This window comes from Rousettus aegyptiacus, unplaced genomic scaffold, assembly GCF_014176215.1.
Source record: "Rousettus aegyptiacus isolate mRouAeg1 unplaced genomic scaffold, mRouAeg1.p scaffold_m13_p_17, whole genome shotgun sequence".
NCBI classification, from domain to species: Eukaryota; Metazoa; Chordata; class Mammalia; order Chiroptera; family Pteropodidae; genus Rousettus; species Rousettus aegyptiacus.
In genome coordinates this window covers 13,512,161-13,531,504 of record NW_023416292.1, presented here as the reverse complement: position 1 = coordinate 13,531,504, position 19,344 = coordinate 13,512,161, and the positions used below count along the sequence as shown (strand labels likewise).

The following is a 19,344-nucleotide window of genomic DNA, read 5'->3' as shown; positions in this document are numbered from 1 at the left end:
TCTTCACTGTACTCTCTTGAAGTAGCCTGAAAAGGCCAAGACTGGTATCATTAAGAAGTGCTTTGGAGAACAATGTGGTAGCTTTTTTTTTTTTTTCCTTTTCTGATTTAGAACAGTAGAAAGGACCTAAAAATGCAAAGTCTCAAACCTAAATTGCCCCTCCACTTTTTTTTTTAAAGGTACATTTGCTAAAAGTTTTGGGGAAGTAGGAATTCCTTTGAAGTACCTGGCAGAATAATCCCGTAGCATTTTTTATGTAGTGGTCCCAGGGGTAATCCTGTTGCGTTGCTTTGAACGGGGGATGACTCGTGGCTGAGGACCGTGCTGTGTACGAGGATGCTTTTTCTCGGAGCTCTTCCCTCTTCAGTCATTTCTGCTCAGCTCTGTTGCTCACGTGGACTGGCTCTGACCAGTTTTCTCTCTCATCTCTTTGGAGTGTACTTGTTTGAGGCAATGAAGTTCTTTCTTAGATTTTTTTTCACCTCCGGTGTTATTTTTTTCTTAACTGTTAAGAGTTGTGTTTTGCTTTTCATTTGTTTGCTTGTGTATGTGTTCGTATTTTAATGTGCATTTTCCTTGATATTTTCGATACAGATTAAAGTTATGAAAGACACTGGTTCAGAAAGATTGTTTTTACAGGAACTTTTATATATATATATATCTTTTATATATATCTTTTATATGTATAAAACATGTATATATGTGTTTTTTGACTAGTTATAGATCCTACAAATTTCTGCATTGGAGATAAGATGTTAAGTGGAAAGGTGTATCACATTGGAATGTTAATTGGGTTTTTAAATGCTCTTAAATCTCAAAGCTTCAGGAATGAGATACGATCCTTAAATTCCCAAATCCGGAATTAGGGTGAGAAAACTAAACCTATAATAGATGGAATCATTTTAGCTCATTTTTATACTGTTAAAGGCAGCATTGTGAGAGTAAGGAGATCGTGACATGTAATGAGTATAGGAAACTGTAACAGCAGAAGTTCTAGTGATACATAAGGGACATTGAAAAAGGAGAGATGAAGAGTAAACATTTTAATCCGTGTCTCATTCTTTGGGAGAGAGAGTGCTCTAATTTTAGACGACCGGTCTGATGACTAGAGGAGGGCAGTTTGCCATTGCTTGATAGAACTGATGCCTATCAAGATCCCGTTTGCCCCAAATCTCTGCTCACTAAGCAACCTTCTGATCTCCACTTTGGTCTTCTGCGAGGACTTGCCCTGTGCAGGTATCTGCTCCTGTTTCGACAAAAATAGCTTTCATCAAAAATGAACCTGTGGTTGTTTACGGTGTATAAATCAACTTGGTTGAGTTCGGTTGGCACAAGTCAGTTCCCAGGAGCCTAATTGGCATTTTATAGACTGATAAAAATTACATTTCCACATTGGAAAAGCTGCAGATCAGATGATTTTGTTTGAAATAACTAACCACTCCTGCCAATCTTTAGAGTCCATGGAATTCTACTTAATAGAAACATAAACGTTTTTATTTAATGACACATAACCACCATTACAGTATCATACGAAATAGTTTTACTCCCCTAAATTTCTCTTTGCTCTACCCATTCATCCTTCTCTTCTCCCAAATTCTTAGCATCCACCGATCTTTTACTGTCACCATAGTCTTTCTTTTTCAGAATGTAATGTGGTTGGAATCATACAATCCGTAGCCTTTTCAGATTGGCTTATTTAATTTAGTCATATGCATTTAAAGTTGCTCCATGTCTTTTCATGGTTTGATAACTCATTTCTTTTTGTTGCCGAATGATATTCTGTTGTATAGGTGTACCACAGCTTATTAATTCACCTGCTGCAGGGCATGTTGGTTGTTCCAAGTTTTGTCAATTATTATTTAAGCTGCTGTAAACATCTATGTGCAGGTTTTTGGTGGACATAGATTTTTTACCTCATTTGGTTAAATATCAAGTACAGTTGTTAGATCATTTGGTAAGAGCATGGTTAGTTTTGTAAGACACTGCCAAACTGTCTTACAAAATGACCGTAGCATTTTGCATTCCTACCAACAGTGAATGAGAGCAGTAATGCTTTTAAATCCCGAGGAGATTGGTATGCCAAATGTAATTTTGCCAACTTCCTTGTGAGGATATCATTTTGGCAAATGACCGTGAAGTTTGTAGGGTCAGGGTGAACGGTTGACCGTGGTGTGTGACGTATGTGCGCATGCATGCAGGTCCCTGAGAGGGGCAGCCGAAGGGCGGGGACGTCCCAGAAGCTTCCCTTTTCCAGAGTGGCGCAGCTCATCCAGAAACCGCGTCTCACGCTTTGGACCCGTCGTTGGAAATAGTCATGTCGTTCGTGAGATGACAGCACCGATGCCTTCATTACGTTAGTATTGATGAAAATATCTGTGGCATTCCAGGCATGTGCCTGGACCACCAAACATGGCTTAATTTGGGGCCTATTAGGGTCAGTGCCAACCGTATCTCAGTGCCGGGAGTTGCAGCGAGAACTGTGACTTTGGTCAGAACTCTTCAGACTCAGGGAAGTTTCCTGGTGCCGTCCCCCCAGCGCGAGCCTTGGCGTGGACAGCGTCATCTCTGTCCTGTTAACTGTGGAGCAAGGGCTCTCTGGCCTTAGCACGCACAGCTCACGCCACTAGCCAGATGCTCACATTCCTGCTGTCCCCCCACATTTTTGGCTCTCACAGTGCCTTGCGTAGGTGGAGGTCTTTGGAGGAAGCAAAGCAAGGGGATGCTTTTTTGCATCGGCACAAGGCGCACGAGAGAGGAAAAGATGTCTTTTCCTTCTTGTTATTCTGTTACCACCAAGGGCACATTCCACATTGCTGTGCCGTACCAGCCTCTATACTGATGCCGTTTCATTGTGTTCGTGTTGATGGCGATCGAATTGCCTTTGAAGCTGATGTTCCTTTTTCAAGTAGGCATAAAATGGAAAGGGGACGGAAGAGTCTCAAACAAGGCATCCTTACACCTGGCTGACTTGTAGCTGCTGCGTGGGAACCTGCATGCAAGGATCGTACCCACCAGTTACATGCTGCCGGACTTGTGCTGGTGTCTCCGGGGACGGACAGACACCGGTGGGGTCCTGCTCTGTTCAGCACTGAAGCGTTCTCACACAGAAGCCCCTTTGGGCTACCATCTCGTTTCTTGTGAAGGAATCACACGCGAAATTTACCATGAGTATGCGTAAAAGACAACCCCGAATATTCAGCTATTTCTCATTTTCCCTTTAAGAAGATTTTAAGTGACACAAAAATTAGACTTGTCTTCCACATTTTTACATCTTATGTAAAGAATTAGAACCATTTATTCTAATTCTTTACATATATTGTTGACATCAGTGATTGTTAGAGTCCCTCGTTAGCCATCAGCAGTTTTTCAGATCACACCATGTATATTCATTTCCATGAATAAATTGTTTGTAATACAATGCTTTTAAAATTTGTATGAGATGACTAGCGTGGAAATTTTGTCTTATGCCATATATACTGATTTATATAACAATAGTATCTATTTTACCATTTCTTCTTTTGCGACCTTCACCATATAATCACATCCCTGCCTAATCAAGTGTCCTTTAAAAGGCTTACTATTTATGATAGTGGTCACTTTTAATTTTAAAGCCATACCTTCCAGAGTTAATTACATAAATCTGTGTTAATTTCTTTGCCTTGTAAAAAACGAAACAAAAAACCTTCTGTTTGTCCTATATAAGCTTCTAAAACTTGTATTTTTTAATTTGAGGTCATTTCAAACTAATTCAATGTCCCCATAGTAATTTGTGGTCTAAAATGAAGTCACTGGGAAGCTTTGTGAAAACTAGAATTCAAAGCAATTCTCTCTTTTCTGAAAGGATAATCTAAGGGAGAACCTTTTAAATTTTTTCCAGGCATATGTGGTTTTTAGAACCCGTCTTTGTCTTTATATGTACATGTATTCAGTTAAGTTGTCTGTGGGTTTCTTACAAGGCTCCTTTAGTAAAATTCTGTCATCCAGAGTAATAGTATTGGGCATTTTACTCAATTTATACGGTGAACCTTTAGGAGAAGCACTGCAAGAAAATGCAGTCGAGGGTGTGCGTGTTCTATCCGTCTATTGTGTCAGAAACACCCACTGTATTTTATTAGTTATTCAGAAGAAGAAATCTATAGTCTATGGCCATGCCGCCCTGAACAAGCCTGATCCTGTCTCATCTCGGAAGCTAAGCGGGGTTGGGCCCGGTTAGTACTTGGATGGGAGACCACCTAAGAAGACCAGGTGCTGTAGGCTTAAAAAATAAGGGATTGTAAACTGACAAGGTCCTTGCAATCTGTGAGGTCAACCAAGGATTGCCTTGCCTAAAAAAAAATAAAAAATAAGAAGAAATCTAAATTTGTCCATAACTGCCTTTTAAAAGTTTGTGAAATTACCCCTATGGGATCAGTCTGGCCTGTTTATGCCTTTGCTGAAACTCAGCTCATCCTGCTCTGTGTTGCGCACTGATTTACGGTTGCAGCAGATGGTCAACTTTTTGAGGGCAGAGAACCCATTCACCCGTGTGTACGCCGTTCCTTTAGGCATTCAGCGTGCGCTTGGAAACTCAGAGGGTAGGTGCCAGTAAGCAGAGGTTATAAACGTGCTTTATAAATTCTAAAGGTTTGTAGAAAACTGGCGGAAATTGCTTTACCCTCGTGCTGTCCCTTCGTTCTTATTTTCCACCACTTACCCTTTTTTCTCCGTTCTCATACGCCCTTCATTTTCAATAGTAGTAATTTTTTTTTTTTTGAGGTCCTCACTGGACACTTAAGAACTGGAGTGTTTGACCCTTAGTATGTGTCCAGTTAGTCAATTTTTTTTTTTTTTTTTTTTAAGGAGAGCTCTAAAAAGGGTTGGAAACAGCACGAAGTGTAAACGGGCAAATTAAAAAAAAAATGTAATGCCTGCTGTACCTATTTAAAAATGTATAGACCAGGCCTGTTTTATGCTGTTCTGCATTCACATGATGCGATGGCCTTGCCGTTATGTTGCTGCGGAAAGAAGGAGCAGGGAGAGAAATCTAGAGAAGGCTTCCTTGACTTATCGGGGCGGAATCTCTGCAGCAATGTGCTGCGTGGCTGGTGGCAGTTCTAATCCGCCTACGTGCACAAGTCAATGGGGCCTTTGTTCCTGACTTGTGGAAGGACGTTTGAGCCAGGCAGTGGTGGGAGTTCCATTTGGTTCCACGGTTTTGTGGATTGGGCTCATTCTCAAAGGGATCCAGACATTTACTTTTTTCCCAAGCGAGAGAGGCAAGAGCAGAAAATCCATTTTTTCTTGCTGCTGAAGAACTTATTCTAAAATGTTATGTGTCGTTTGTCCCTTGTGGTTAGATGTGGGCAGAGACGTTTGATGATATTTGTTTAGAACTGCTTCATCTTTTGTAGAAACCAAAAGTTATCTTTTTCTAATTCAAAGATGAGACAGCTGTTTGAGAATCTTGTGCTCAATCATTAGAAAAGTTTTAACCTTGAAAATGGAACCCTTAATTTCTGTTACCCTTTGTGGATGATTTTGCGAGAGCTCACCTGTAGCTGGGAATGTAGGACTTGACCAGGCATAGAATATGGGCAAAAGCCTTGTGTAGGTTCAGAAAATTATTTAAGTCTTTCCAGAACTGAAGTTAGTTGGAAACCAGCTGATATTTCATGTCTCCGATGTCATTTGTCTGTGTGACATCAGCTCCCAGAGCATTTTAACATTTCTCAGGAATGCTAACTATCAGTATTGAACAGATTTGGTGAGGGGAGGTATCCTTAGAAATGTCACTGGCACACAAGGTTGTAGAATCAAGGTTTTTCGATCTCGACATTAAAGTTCATCTTGTCAAAACCATTTTACAGGTGAGAAAATAGACATGCGGTTGCTCCTTACTCCCTAGTCTAGTACTTCTCTTACCTTGCGTTTTGATTATTTGTGGCTTCCTTTATATATCACATGGAATCCCAGTAGGGCAGAGATCGAGTCTTACTTCGTCCTTGTATCTTCAGGTACCCAGCCTGCCTGGCATGCAGTAAGTTTTAGCCTGTTTTTGCAACATGAGTGAATGAGTGAATGAATGAACCAAATGGCAAACCAGACTTACCTAGGCCACTCTCTTTCTCCTGTTTGGTTGCTGCTTATTTTACAAGCCAAACTCTTCTGTCCCTTTAAAAGGCAACAACAAAAATGTACCAAAAAGTAAAGGGATAGAAGGCGACAAGGCAAGAGTCCTTGCCTTGTCCTCAAAATCAATCAATCTCTCTCTCTCTCTCTCGTGTGTGTATCTGTGTCTGTGTTTGGGGCAGGGGTGGGTGGGAATATAAACAAAACATGCAAAAAAATAAAAGTGGGAATTCCACGTGCTGATAATCCAATGAAAAAAGTGCCGTGAACATGAGATGTGGAGAACCGAGTTCCTCAACATCCAAATGTTTTTCTTCAGTAGAAATCTGCCCCCAGCACTGGGCATCAGTCCATCCACCCCACAGAGAGGAAGTCCTCGCTTCGCCCCTGGAGGCTTGTACATGCTCATGGTAGAAGGGGTTCTTCTGGAACCGGAGCTGCTAAAAAGAAGGATTAGTTTGGTAGGGTTCATAGCGTCTGGCCCTCTTAAGGGATGCCATGTTGATGAATGGGATTTTTGCCTTTTAGCTTTTTGGAAGAGTTTTTTTTTTTTTTCCTTCTTTGATCTTGTTCAAGGCTGCCACATGCAAAGGCTCTTTTTTTATATTGCTCTGTTTTTAAAATAATTGGAAGAAGCTCTTGAAAAGCATCATCTTAAACTTTATGGCGAAATCCAGAAAACATCGTTTTATTGTAGAATTTTGACCTGTTCTGTGTAGTAGAGAAGTGAGCCTCCAGCAAACAGGTATTTATTGAGCACCTGTTTTGTGCCGAGGGCAGTGCCCAAGAGACTGCAATCGTGTTTCCCAAATTATGGGTCACAACTTCCTGATGTCACAAAATTAACGTAGTGAGCTGTGACAAACATTTGCTAACAAAAGGGATGGAACGGAACGGAATATCATATGGCATCATATTATTGCATTATTTTATCAAACTTGAGTTTTAGTGTGTCTCCGTGGGGGGGGAGGAGTTTACAATGTAAAGTACCTTCTTTACTGTGTGTCACAGTCAGAAAAGCTCGAAAAATAGTATTGTAGAGAATACCCAAAAGTATAGCTAGATTTCTTGCTTTGAGTAAGTTAAACTCTTGTAGGGGAAAAGGAACTTGCACAAAGGAGTAAATACTCAAGTGTGGAATTGTGGTTTGGAGAGTAGGTGCTGTGTGTTCCGAAAAGTAAGATGACAATACAGGTTGGAAGTGTCCTAGAGACAGTGGCACTTGGAGTAAACCCGGAAAGACAGTTAGGGTTTGCAAGGAGTGACGGCTAGAGAGCAACTTAGAAGTGGGACATGGTAAATGGATGAAAAAAGATGGCAAGACTGGAGTAGGGGTTTCGCGTTAAGCCGGAGAGCTTTAGATCTGGTTTGGAGGTATAAAATGAAGCACAATCGCTCAGCCTTATGAAAGCCTTGTAATAACACGCCTAGGGAGTTTGCACCGGCTCGGGTAACCTGCACAGGGTCATGCGCTGGGGAGCGATACGGTACAGGGTGGGTTTATAGAATATTTTCCAACTCCTTCCTAACTCGTCTTTAGTCGTGGAGCTCTTAAGAGAATGTCTTCTAGGTGGGTGTTGGATACCAGGTCTCTGGCATCAGATCAAAGAGAGCTGGGAAGGACTTTGGCAGCTGTCCAGAATGTAAATAGAAAGGTAGAGCCGGTCCCATGGTGGTGCCTGGGAAACACTCCCGTGGATGAGAACTATAGCTCTGTCTGTTTGAAATACGGTGAAGGATGGATTTGAGGAAAATTTCTTCTGATAGCACCGCTGAATGTTTGCTCTCAATGTAGAAGGGAAAGCAGATAAGAAAGGCTCCTGGTTTTGAAGGACTGGAAATCGGACCGACCTACCTGAAGCATGCTATGGAAATAATTTGCCATGATCTTCTCTCTGCCCACAACATCCCCTCAGTGGAGGTGGTATATACATTATTTATAAAACAACTTGAAGGATGATCACAAGTTTCTCCTCCCTAAAAATGAACATTGACATTTTTTTACGACTTTCCAATTTTTTTTTTTTTTGGTTGGGGAACTCTGAAGAGAAATGTAGTTTCCGAAAGTATAATGAACATTAAAGGGAAGGTGATTTAACTGGAAAAAGTGCATTTAAACATGCCTATTTAGTTAGAAAAAGCATATTTAAACACAACTATTAAATCCTTAATGTTAAATGCACCGGTAATTTTGATTGACTTCCGGTTGGAAGTTTTGATTCTGTGTTGTAGCAGATTATTAAATGTTCTAAGTAAAGGCTACGCTAGAGGATATTCAGTGTTCAGTCTGAGTCACTAGGAAAAATACGCAAACGCTTGCATCTAGCAGCGCAAGGTCGCTTACAGATAACCTAGGGAGGTCGAGTACATCGTCGATGTTTGATGGGGGCCATAGTTTAATCAGCAATGCAATAGCAAGTCCGAGAACAGCCCATGGAAGATGAAGGGATGCGAAGGACACAGACCTTGGCTTCTAGAAGAGCCTGTGCGGAGCGTGCATTTTCATCCCTGTGCCAAGAGGGCGGATGAACGAAAAATGAGAAAGGGGGCACATTCGTCGCTGCTCGTCGGCTCACAGTCGGTCACTTGTGGAGAGAGCGCCAGTTGGCAGAGGATTTTCATGATGTGAATTGTCCATCCGCTCAGAAGGGCAGAAGCACAAGGACGCCTGTGTGAAGGACGGAATCCTTCCTTCCCAGAGGGCACGGGGAGGGGAGCGGAGGCTCTTGTGTGATCTGCCTGCATTTTCCGCTTTGCATGCAGTCTGCGACATGTCATGTTTTCTGTTATCCCAGCTACGATCGATGTTTGACTTCGCTAATGGGTTTCCCTCCTTTCGCTGCTTTGACTGCTAATTAAGAATCCACTGGAGGTGGGTCTGAGAGGGACGCCCCTGGAAGGAGGCAATGGGACTGCTTCATTTTTGTGGGCTTCCAAGAGCTAATGGTTATCATCGCAGATTGGATTCTGGAAATGAATTGACTTTCCATCCCCTCACCTTTTACCTGCCAATCTTTTTACCTATTCATTTGCCAGGGGGATAAAAGTGTGTGTGTGTGTGTGTGTGTGTGTGTGTGTGTGTGTGTGTGTGTTTTCCTGTGAAATAATAAAACAAGTAATTCTAAATACCAAAGGTATTTGAATTGTTGATGTTGTAAAATTTCCGAATAGACTTCCTCTTTCTTCTGTATTTTTTGTGACAATACCGTTTTGAAAAATTCAGATGTCCTTGGACCGAACTTTAAAACAGTATGCCCTGCAGGAAAGAGGGTAGAAGGGGTTTTAGTAGAAATCCTTGTTTTTATATTCTTTGATTTCTTAGATCCGGATCAGCAAACCCTTCCCGTCACGGGCCACACAGCCCAGTAAATATTTTAGGCCATGCAGCCTCTGTCACGGCTTCTCATCTCTGCCCTTGTAGGCAGAGAGGAGCCATAGACAAAATGCAGGTGAATGGGCATGGCTTTGCTCCAGTAAAACGTTATTTACAAAAATAGGCAGTGGCCTGGCTCCATGTGGTCTGCAGGCCGCAGTTTGCCAGCCGTAGTTAACAGTGTGTCCTAAGGCTTGCGTCTGGAAGGAGATCGGATCTAATACGAAAAAAGTTCGTCCAATAGATCAGATGTGGATGTTGTGAGAGTATGAAAAATCCAGGATATCAAGTCTGGGCTTCTAGAGTGTCCTCGTAATTTTTCCATCAATCTCAATCTCCCTGCTTCCTCCCCGCCCCTTCCTCCTCTCCCTCTCGCTAATATCGTTATGAATGTCTGGCACTTTGCTCTTAAGCCTATATGTATATTTTAAAGACATACCTGAAATTTCTGCTCTGAAAAGTAAATATTCCTACGTTGGTCTTTAACCAACAGAATGTAACACCCTCCCCGAAAGTGCCAGCCCTACCAACACAGACTGGGATTAAACAAGTCTGGGCTTCTAGACAAGGGAGAAAAAGTGTTTTCTTATCTTTTTGAGTGTACTGAAGCTGAAGTTAACTCTTTGCTTCCAGATTTTCTCCTTGCCATTGAGAGTTGCTGTTGGTCGTGTATCGTTTTATTAAGTATTAGTAATTGTTGGGAAGAGGAAGGAAGAACAGGACGGGGGGTGGGGGGTGAGGAATCCGGTTTGTAGGAGCTCTCACCCAGCGTCTGCCTGCAAAGAACAGCCCTGTAGCTGGGTTTTCTCAAACTCAAACCTGTATTTCTAATTTGCCTGGAGAAATAGTGCCTTGAGGATACAAGTCGAATGACAAAGGAAATTGGCATGGGGAAAAGTGATGGGGAGCCTGGGTTCCTAGGCCCAGTTGCCTGAGGCCTGGTCGGAGGTGGCGGGAGCAGCCCCTGCAGGGTGTAACATCTTTGTGTGACAACCACTGTGATTCCGGTTCACGTCTCAGGCCCACACGGTTAACATTTGCCACGAATTTCACCTTGAAATGCAACACATGTGAAAGTCAGAGTCACCACTCGTGAGTCCCTCAGTTCCTTCTGCAGCGGAGCACCAAGGTCAGAAGCTTTTTCCTACCTCCGTCTTTAAAGGGTGAGAACCAGGACGAAGAAGAGTGTGCAGTAGGGCAGTATTTCTCAAACGTCCCATAAACATCACGTAGGGCGCTTTTAGAAACACATTTGGGGAACTCACCCAGAACCTAGCAAAATAGAGCTTCAAGGGATGAGGCGCAATAATTCGCATTTTTTTTCACACGCTCTCTCGGTGATTCTCGCTGCTGGTACTGGATTATGGGAACTACTGTAGCAGCAAAGTCCAGAGCGGGGCTGGCTCTGCTGGGGAGGCGCCTTCCAGGGCGAGTTTTGAACTGGTTGGGTAGCAGAGGACTCCTTTTAGTCTAGATACCGTTAATTCCATTATTTCTGTTAATCCCAGTATTTTCTTCTTTCTGGAAGGAGGTCTTTGAGAAGGTTTTCTCGCAGAACTCATTATGGACCAAAGTGGGTCTCTTTTACCCACTCTCATTTGTCTACACCACCAGAGGAGAGCCTTACTGTTCAGTGTAAATTCCGCTGCTCCACTGGATGGTCCCCGTCCACACAGCACACGCCATATTCCCACCGTTAAAAGCATTTTCTCCTGCACCCCTCTTCTTCCCTCCATCCACCATCTCATTCCTTTGTAGCAAAATTATTTGGAGAATTGCCTTTGTTCGCCGTCTCCAACCCCTGCACGCCGCCGGCCACCTCCACACATTCTCTGGCTTCCATCCCTGCCATTCTTCCAAGCCATTTGTCGTCAAGGTCAGCAGGAACCTCCAGGTTGTTAAACCCAGTGGCCCCTGCTCGGTCTTCATTTTTCTCAGCCTTTCAGGAGTTTTTTGACTCAGTCGATCATCCTCTCCTTGAAAAAAGTTGTTAAAACTTTTATCCCACGGATTCTCTTTCTGCCTCCGTGGCTTCTCCACTTGAGTCTCCTTTGCTGAGCCCTCCCTGTCTTCTCCGTGTCTAAAAGTTGGAATATCGCAAGACCCAGCTCTGGAACCCTCGCTCTGTCTGCATTTGTCCCTAGGTGTTTTTGTCTAGTCCCGTGGCTTCCACATCTGTTCGAATGCTGATTGATGACTTCCAGATTGCTCGCTCCTGCGTGGACCGCTCCCTGTAATCCACACTTGTATATCTTAACTGCCTACTTGACATCTCCACTCAGATGTTTATAAGCATCCCAGACTTAAACTATCCAGAATGGAACTCCGAATTTCCTTTCGCTCCATGCCTGCTCCTGTTCCTCCCATGTTCTTTGCTATCTTCGTAAACAGCAGTTTCTTCTTTCTCAATGCTTATGGCACAGCTTACACCTCACATATCTAATCCATCAGCAAAACTGGTCTGCTCTACTTTGAAAATATGGCCGGAATCTGACTCCTGCTCATGCTTCCACTCTGGACCAAGCTACCATTTATCTCTTGCCTGGATGGTTGCAAACAAAACAAAACAAAACAAAACAAACCCTGACCGGCCTTCTTGTCTTTGTAGTCCCCTCTATAACCTTTTTGTCAATAAGTGATCCTTTTCAAATACTAGTCAGATCACGTTAATCCCTGTACAAAATCCTCCGGTGGGCTTTCGCCTCATTCAGAGTAGAAGCCAGTCCTAAAATGGCCCACGAGGCGTGTGTGATGGGCGCCACCTCCTCTCCTGCGCGTCCCTGACCCCCATCCCCTATACGTCCCTCCTCATTCCCTCTTACTCAGCCTCCTGGCCGCGTTTGTCCTTCTGGAATGCTCTTCCCCCGGATGTGTTTCACTTCTTCAGCGTGCTCCTCAAATGCCACGTTATCCACAGCAGTGAGGTCATCCTGATGACCCTGTATTAAATGGCGCTGCTCCCCCATGTTTTCTGTCCTCATTTCGTTCCTCACCATGTCATTTATCATCCGACACACAAAATTTTTGTTTTTATTTTTGCTTTTTATCCCTTACCCACCTCCTCTCCCTACTGCACCCTGAGCCCTGCAGAGTTGGGCTTGTCTGTCTGATCCTCTGCTGTAGCCCCAGTGCCTAGAACGATGACATAGTGGGTGCTCAAGAAATACTTGTTGAATGAGTGGAAAAAGTTGGACTTGGAATTAACAAGACCAGTTATGGCTGTTAACCTTGGCCTAATGAGTGACTGTGGTAAGAAATAGAGCAATTGTGAAAACTGGGAAAGATGTTTTAGTATTTAAGATATTTTCTGGTATTTGTAGTTTTTCCTTTTTTGGAAGACAAAATATATATATATGATCTAGGGAAATAAGGGACCAAGTTTATTAGGAATTAAAGAAACTGGAGAGTAAGAGGCATTCTAGCAAAATGAAAAGTGGAGTATTCTGAATAGCTCATTGTGGACTTTGGCTTGAATTTAATAAATAAAAGCACAGTATTGGTCAGCTGTGAGTTTGTGTATGTGCAGGTTATTGGAGTTGATCTTATTCTATTATTGCATCATTATGACTATATTAGAATCTATTTATTTTCTAGTCAGATTTTCTCACTACTTCATATTCCTTATTCTTCAATTTTGGATGAAAGTCAGTGTGTAGCCTGTTCTCGATAGTGTGTGGGTTCACAGAAGAAATAGCTTCCCATAAAATTATGGTCTTTTTCCTTTTCATGGCTTAACAATTATACATTTTTAAAATGTGGGTTTTACTTATGTAGCTTATCTATCACTGCCTCTATTTCTTTATTTCCTTAGTATTATAATTAACTTCTTTGCTTTCTTTATGTGACTCCATTAAATCCCACAAGTCAGTCCGTTCCCTGTAGTTAGAATACTTGTTTAGAGCTTGGGTGAGTGGGAGTAAATGCTGGCTTCATTCCTTTAGCTCAGCTCAAGGATTTCAGGCATGCTGGTGACCTACTAGCCTGAATTAGGGCTGGTATTGAGTCTTGTAAGCAAGCGTGAGGTTTGGGTTAAGAAGGCGTATGCCCAGTTCTTGGCTTTGAATTTCACTTGGGAATCTTGTCTCTTCTGGCGAAGGTTTCAAATAAAATGACAAAGATAGACAAATTAGGATCAATTTATTGTACGTTTCGATAATAGAAAATATCTAGCTTCTAACAGTGATTCGCAACAGTAATTTGCACCTATTTGAAATTACCCTCCAAGTGTGTTGCTTCTCGAGTGTTTGGGTAGGAGTTCTGATTCTCTCTGTTCACGTTAAGGCTCTCTGATGGTCTATATTTAATTAGTGCGTTAAGCCAAATCAGTTCTGACCCTTCAGTTTGTTGAAGAGTATGTGGACTTTTGGATATCGCAGTTGGGCAGTACAAGCAGGAAGATTTTGTTTTTTGAGAATTGCTGCTCCATGTTAGTGCCATGGCCTTATTCAGCGATAGTACCGAGTGGTAGTTTGGGGATGATAGAGAGAGAGAAAGAGCTGTCTTATTTAGCTTAATTTTGGTGCTTCATAGAAACATCTAGTTCCCCTAAGAGATTATGTGTTTATCTTCCCCAGATCATGCAGATGTGTTTCAAAACTTTTGTTTTTCCTCTTAGCTACATTGTTAGAGCCATACCATTATTTTTTATAAGTAGCCTGTCGTAGAATTGTATTGGCTTTAAAAAAAAGATTCGAAATGGTTCTCTTTAATTCTTCTCTTTTAATCTACTTGCTCTGTTATAATTTGGGTGACCGCTTGGGATCAAAACTCTCCAGATTCTAGCACGACTCCTCTTAGCGTGTCTTTCTGTCGTGAGAGTGACGTACGTGTGATAGGAAGAGCTTATCGCATGCACAGGAAATTTGAACCATTGGAGCCCTTTGTTTATTCATTGGAAAGGAGCGCCTTCTCAAACTGTAAATTCCATTGCCTTCATTTTGGTAAATTCGATTAAAAATTGGCTATTTTTAATGGAATTTATTTGATTTGTATAAAAATTGATTATTTTAGACAGTGCTATAAAGGTTACTTTTTTCTTACTCATAAGCCGTGCTGGTTTAGATGTACTTCTTACGAGATCGTCCCCTTGCACTGTAGGCATTTAGCTGATTGACAAGAGAGAGGCCATGATAAAGGAGAACTGAAATTTAAGGGAAAGGACCAGGGTAATAAGTTTTCAAAATCAGTCTGTTTCGAAGATGAGTGTTGGGCAATAGAAACTGGCCCTTTAACAGGCAGTTCTTCAGCATTTGGAGTGACTCCATGTACCCAGACCACCTCCACACACTCTGCTGGTGCCCAGCCGTTCCTCTTCCTGCTTCCTGGTCGCCCGGCTGCGTCTCCTTGAGGATCCCACATTCAGCATGAACTTGGCCCGGGGTCATCTTGATTGGCGAGGCCGTATTTGTTCAGTCTGTCCGCCGAAGCGGAACAGTAACAGCTGGTATGCAGCTGGACACTGTGTCCTGGGAACTCCGGCTGCAGCCAGCAGTTCCACTCACAAAATTGAACACGTTTTCAAATAGTTGCTTTCCGTGACTACTGTTTGTGTTAACCGTTTGGAGGCTCCCGTTTAGCCACCTGAACATCTCTCATCTCTACCGGACTTGATGGGCCGCGCCCTTATTAAAGTTTTACATTCCTAAGATCAAGTCTGACGGCGAGACGACCGTCCTTTCCCGATTCCGAGGAGTGAGCGCCTAACGACGTGAGCGGATCGAGGGCTCCTGATGTGATTCTTAAGAATGAACTCGTTTTCTTCGTCTTAATTCAGGCCACGGAAGGGGAATTTTGAAGTTTTGACAAAATTGTGTGTGGCCATTGTCGTTCATTGCTTCATTGTAAAGAAGGCTGTTTTACAAGAAGCCCATGGAATTCTTCTGAGCTGCACAAAACAGAGAAGCGTTTATGCTCCCCAGCAGTCAGTCAGTGCTTGAATCCAATCCTGAGACAGGAAGGGTTTCTTCCCTACTCAGAGCGATTAGAAATACTTCATCGCGTAGGAGGCTGAAGCGGAATTCCTTGGCTTGGCCCCGTGTGAACAAAGGCTGGATTCTCCTTGTCCAGGTGGCCCCTCCCCTCCTCTCATTCCCTGGCCAGCGTGGACTCTGTAGGATTCAAAGCAGGAAGTATTAGTTGATTTTGTGTGCTTCCTTCTCAACATCTGCACTCGGATCTTTTTGTTTATGGACGAAATTTGGCAGGGGGAGGGGGAGGGGCAGTAGACCCTCCGGAAGCTAAACGCTTCCCCGAGGGTGTGTGTATCCCTCAGGATATGATTAGTCTTCATGGGCATGAGTGTGAGTTGAGGCACGGAGGGTGTTCTCGTTGTATAGTTGCTGGAATACTTTCCGAATGTGTGCTCACTGATTTTCTCGATTGTTCGCTTGGCCTCTCCACCTTAAAGTCATTCTGTGTACTTGTGCAGTGCCCTGTAGTGTGAAGATAGTAGAGTAGCTGTCATTGGACTGGACATCGGGAGACCTCGTCACCTATCATTTAATTAGGTTTTGGTTCTTTGTCAACTGTGAAATGAATAGCATGAACGGACAGAAGGCAGGAGGTACCAGGGGGAGGGGGAGGGGGAGAGAGCGTGAGCGAGCGAGCTCCTGGTAGGTTTCCGTTGCAGCTGTTGAATGGCACGAAAACCAGGTCCCTGGCTTCTCCGTTCTTGGCTCTCGAGTATCTGCGTCTGAAGACGGTTCCGCACAGCAGAGATAACGCGAGCCTTGACTCTTGCACTCCTTTTGCTCTTATTTGCGTCCTCATTTCTCCAGATTAGATTCCAAATTCCTTGAAGTAACGCCAGTCCCCTTGTCTCACTGACCTTCCCGTGAAGAAGGTGCTGAGTGCCGCTGCGGGAACGTCGCACCTGCGCGAAGATGTCCTCGCGAGGCCAGGACCTCCACCCCCTTCCCAGCAGCCTCACCTGCCTTCTTCTTCTCTGGTCCACTTCCTCTGCTCATCTCCACGGTGGCTCTGGTGAAGTTTCTCTACTTGCAAGTAGTCCCCACCCAACATTCCCCAGGGGCCTTGCCCCCCAAACCCTTAGCTGGTACCGTGGATTTTCACTGCACAGAAATAACACGGTCATCAGCTGGAACTCTTTCGACCTTACAGCCTGCAGAGCCACTTGCGTTGGCACCCAGGCGGAGCAGGGATGCGGTGTCCTCCCGTGTGGGGCCGGCCCTTTCAGCAGCCCTGCCTCGCGTTCCTGTTTCCCAGCCTGGTTTTCCCTCTCTGCCGACTGGAGCACGACAGCGTGGAATACAAACTCTTACCTCCCATCTGGAACACTCGAGAGAAGGGTCTTCCCTTGGCCCTACATTCCCTCCAACTATCGTCTTCTCTTCTTTTCCCTTCCCTTTAGCCGGGTGTCACACCAGGTTGACTATACTCGCGTCTGCTTTCCCACCTCCTATCTGCCGTTCATCCTCAAGTTCAACCCGGCATCCTCCCTGCCCGAGGGGCTGCTTTCACCCTTTCGTCGTTGTCTTACTTTCTGTACGTCTAACTCAGGCGTCTCTCTTGGGCCTTCGAGCACGCGCATCCAGCTCCCTACAAGGTGTTTCCCCTGGTCCAGGTGACCCGCAGATGCCTCGGGACTGGCGCGTCCACAGTGGAGCTCATCTTGCTGTGTCGCCCTCCACCCCTGCCTCCAGTGCCGCCCGACCTCCTCTGTTCTCTGTTTCAGTGGGTGTTTTTTTAAACTAGGAAACTAAATCTTATTTTTAGTCCTTCTGTCTTATGGAATAAGTTAAAGAAGATTCGCAATGGAACAGAATGTCGGCAGGGTCAAAGTGGGCCTTCCAGGAGTAACCCCCGTTCCTCATCACCCTCCATCAGTTACCAAGTTACTTTAGTGTCTGCTCCCGACACCTCAGATCCGCTCATTTCTCTCCACTCCGGCTGTCCCTCCTCCTTAGCTTAGCCACTGTCATCTCTCCAGGATTTCGTCCAAATCTTCTTAGCTGTTTTCTCCACCTTTGGCCCTGCCCTTCTAACCTAATCTCCACACAGTGGTCAGAGTGAGCTTTCTAAAAATCAGATCAGCTCGTGTATCTCCTGATCTGAATTCCTCAGTGGCTTGCCGTCCTCCTGAAATCCAAACGGCTTTTTATCGCGGCTTCGGGCCTGACGTGCTCTGCGTCCTGTCAAGCTCATCGCCAGCCTCCCCTTCCCCCGGTGTTCATGCCTGTGCTCTGGGCTTTCACACGTGCCGTTTCATCTGCCCTGTTTGCTTAGCTAGTTCCTCTCTCTGCATGTCTCAGGTCTTGGATCCAGGTGCCACTGCCTCCAGAAAACGTTTCTCGACCTCACAAATCTGGATTAGATGACTTTTCTCCATGCTCCCAAAGCAGCACGCATGTCCCCTGTCACATGGGAGGGCAGTCGTCTGTAGCCCCTGCTGGACCGACTGTGGCTCCGAGGGCAGCCAGTGCACGTGGCTGTCTTGTGGTGTGGAACACGTGCTCCTCCTCCGCAGATCTCCTCCTCCAGCTGTAGCTGTAGGTTAGGATGAGAAGGGCAGCTCCGGAAAGGAGGCTTGGTGAGGGCAGGCTAGCACCAGCGAGTGAGGCTGCTTCAAAGTTTAATGCTAACAGAGTCGCTTTCTCAACGGCCAGCAGTGAGAGTGACCGCATACCCTCGTGTCTTTCAGAGTGTGGCTTTGTGGTGCAGATGTTGGCCTCAAACACAGGATACCCTGATCCATTTTGCCTTCTCCCCTTTGATCCTATCTCCTGCAGGTTGGATTGCTAAAGAACAATGAGATGTCAAAAATTTAGAGAGAGTAGAAAAGTAAGGGTAATCTATAATCTGGAGATAGTGAGTAAGCCTTTGAACATCCCAAGCCACCTACTCCTCAGTAAAACTAAATTGTTTTAGCATTCTGGAATGTCTTAGATAATCTCTGGAATGCCATAGATACTGTATTATAATCTCACCCTCATTCAAATGTGGTATCTTGACATTTTTGACATAGTAAAGAGATACAGGTTTAAATTTGCATTCTTTTAACAGGGGGCTTGTAAACTATATTTCCATGACCTTTGACTAGGCAGAATGTTGCATTGCCCCCTGGGTAGAAGATCCAGGCTTGCATAATGCCCTTCGGCAACTGTACCAGGTAGTTCCTGGTTCAGGTAGGCCCTCGTGTGTGAATAGATCCAAGATCCTGGTTCAGGAATTCTCTTCTAAACCCTATTGTAATACTTTATATTTGTCTAGAGTTTTACACTTAATCGAATATGTGCAAGGTCTTAGTCTGACCTTCTAACAACTCTTTGAAGTAGGCGGCTCGGGATTATCATCCTCATTTTTACAGAGGGGAGAATGAGGGAGCAGAAATTACACAGCTAGTAAGCGAAGGAGCCAGGACCTGAGCTCAGTCTCAGCATGCCGCACCCTTTGTGTTCCGGACCGTACGTGTGTGTGTTCCGTGGACACGGGAGGCAGTCAGTCAAGCTTCTCTTTTAAGATCTGGACCACTTGACAAAATAGAGTCAAATAAGGCTCATCATATCAGTCTTACCGTGGATGAGGCCGGAGGGAAGGACAGAGCCTGGACGCCTAGCTTCCGTGGGCTTTCTGCTCTTACTCTCTCCTCCCCCACCACATCCTTGCTCCAGGTGAACCCACCCACTCGGAGTCCCAGATCCACAGCAGGACGGCAGCACGCCTCCCTTGCGCAGAGGCAGAGGTGCCGTCTTGCACTGAGTGCAGGAGAGGCGAAGGATGCAGGCAGCTGGAGAGAGAGCTGAGGAGGTCTCAGGCCTCACATGAGCTCACTCCTTCTCCTACGGGGTTGAGCGGGTACGAAGAAGTGAGAGAATGGCAGAAGTACATTTCTCCTTAACGCGTCC

General features: G+C 44.5%; 1 protein-coding gene and 1 pseudogene across 1 annotated transcript in view; both read left to right on the top strand.

The window, feature by feature from the left end:
* Positions 1-19,344, top strand: part of LAMC1 (laminin subunit gamma 1) — a 95,933-nt gene that overhangs the window by 36,497 nt on the left and 40,092 nt on the right. The gene's annotated exons all lie outside the window — the stretch shown is intronic.
* On the top strand, positions 4,139-4,257 carry LOC118612985 (annotated as a pseudogene).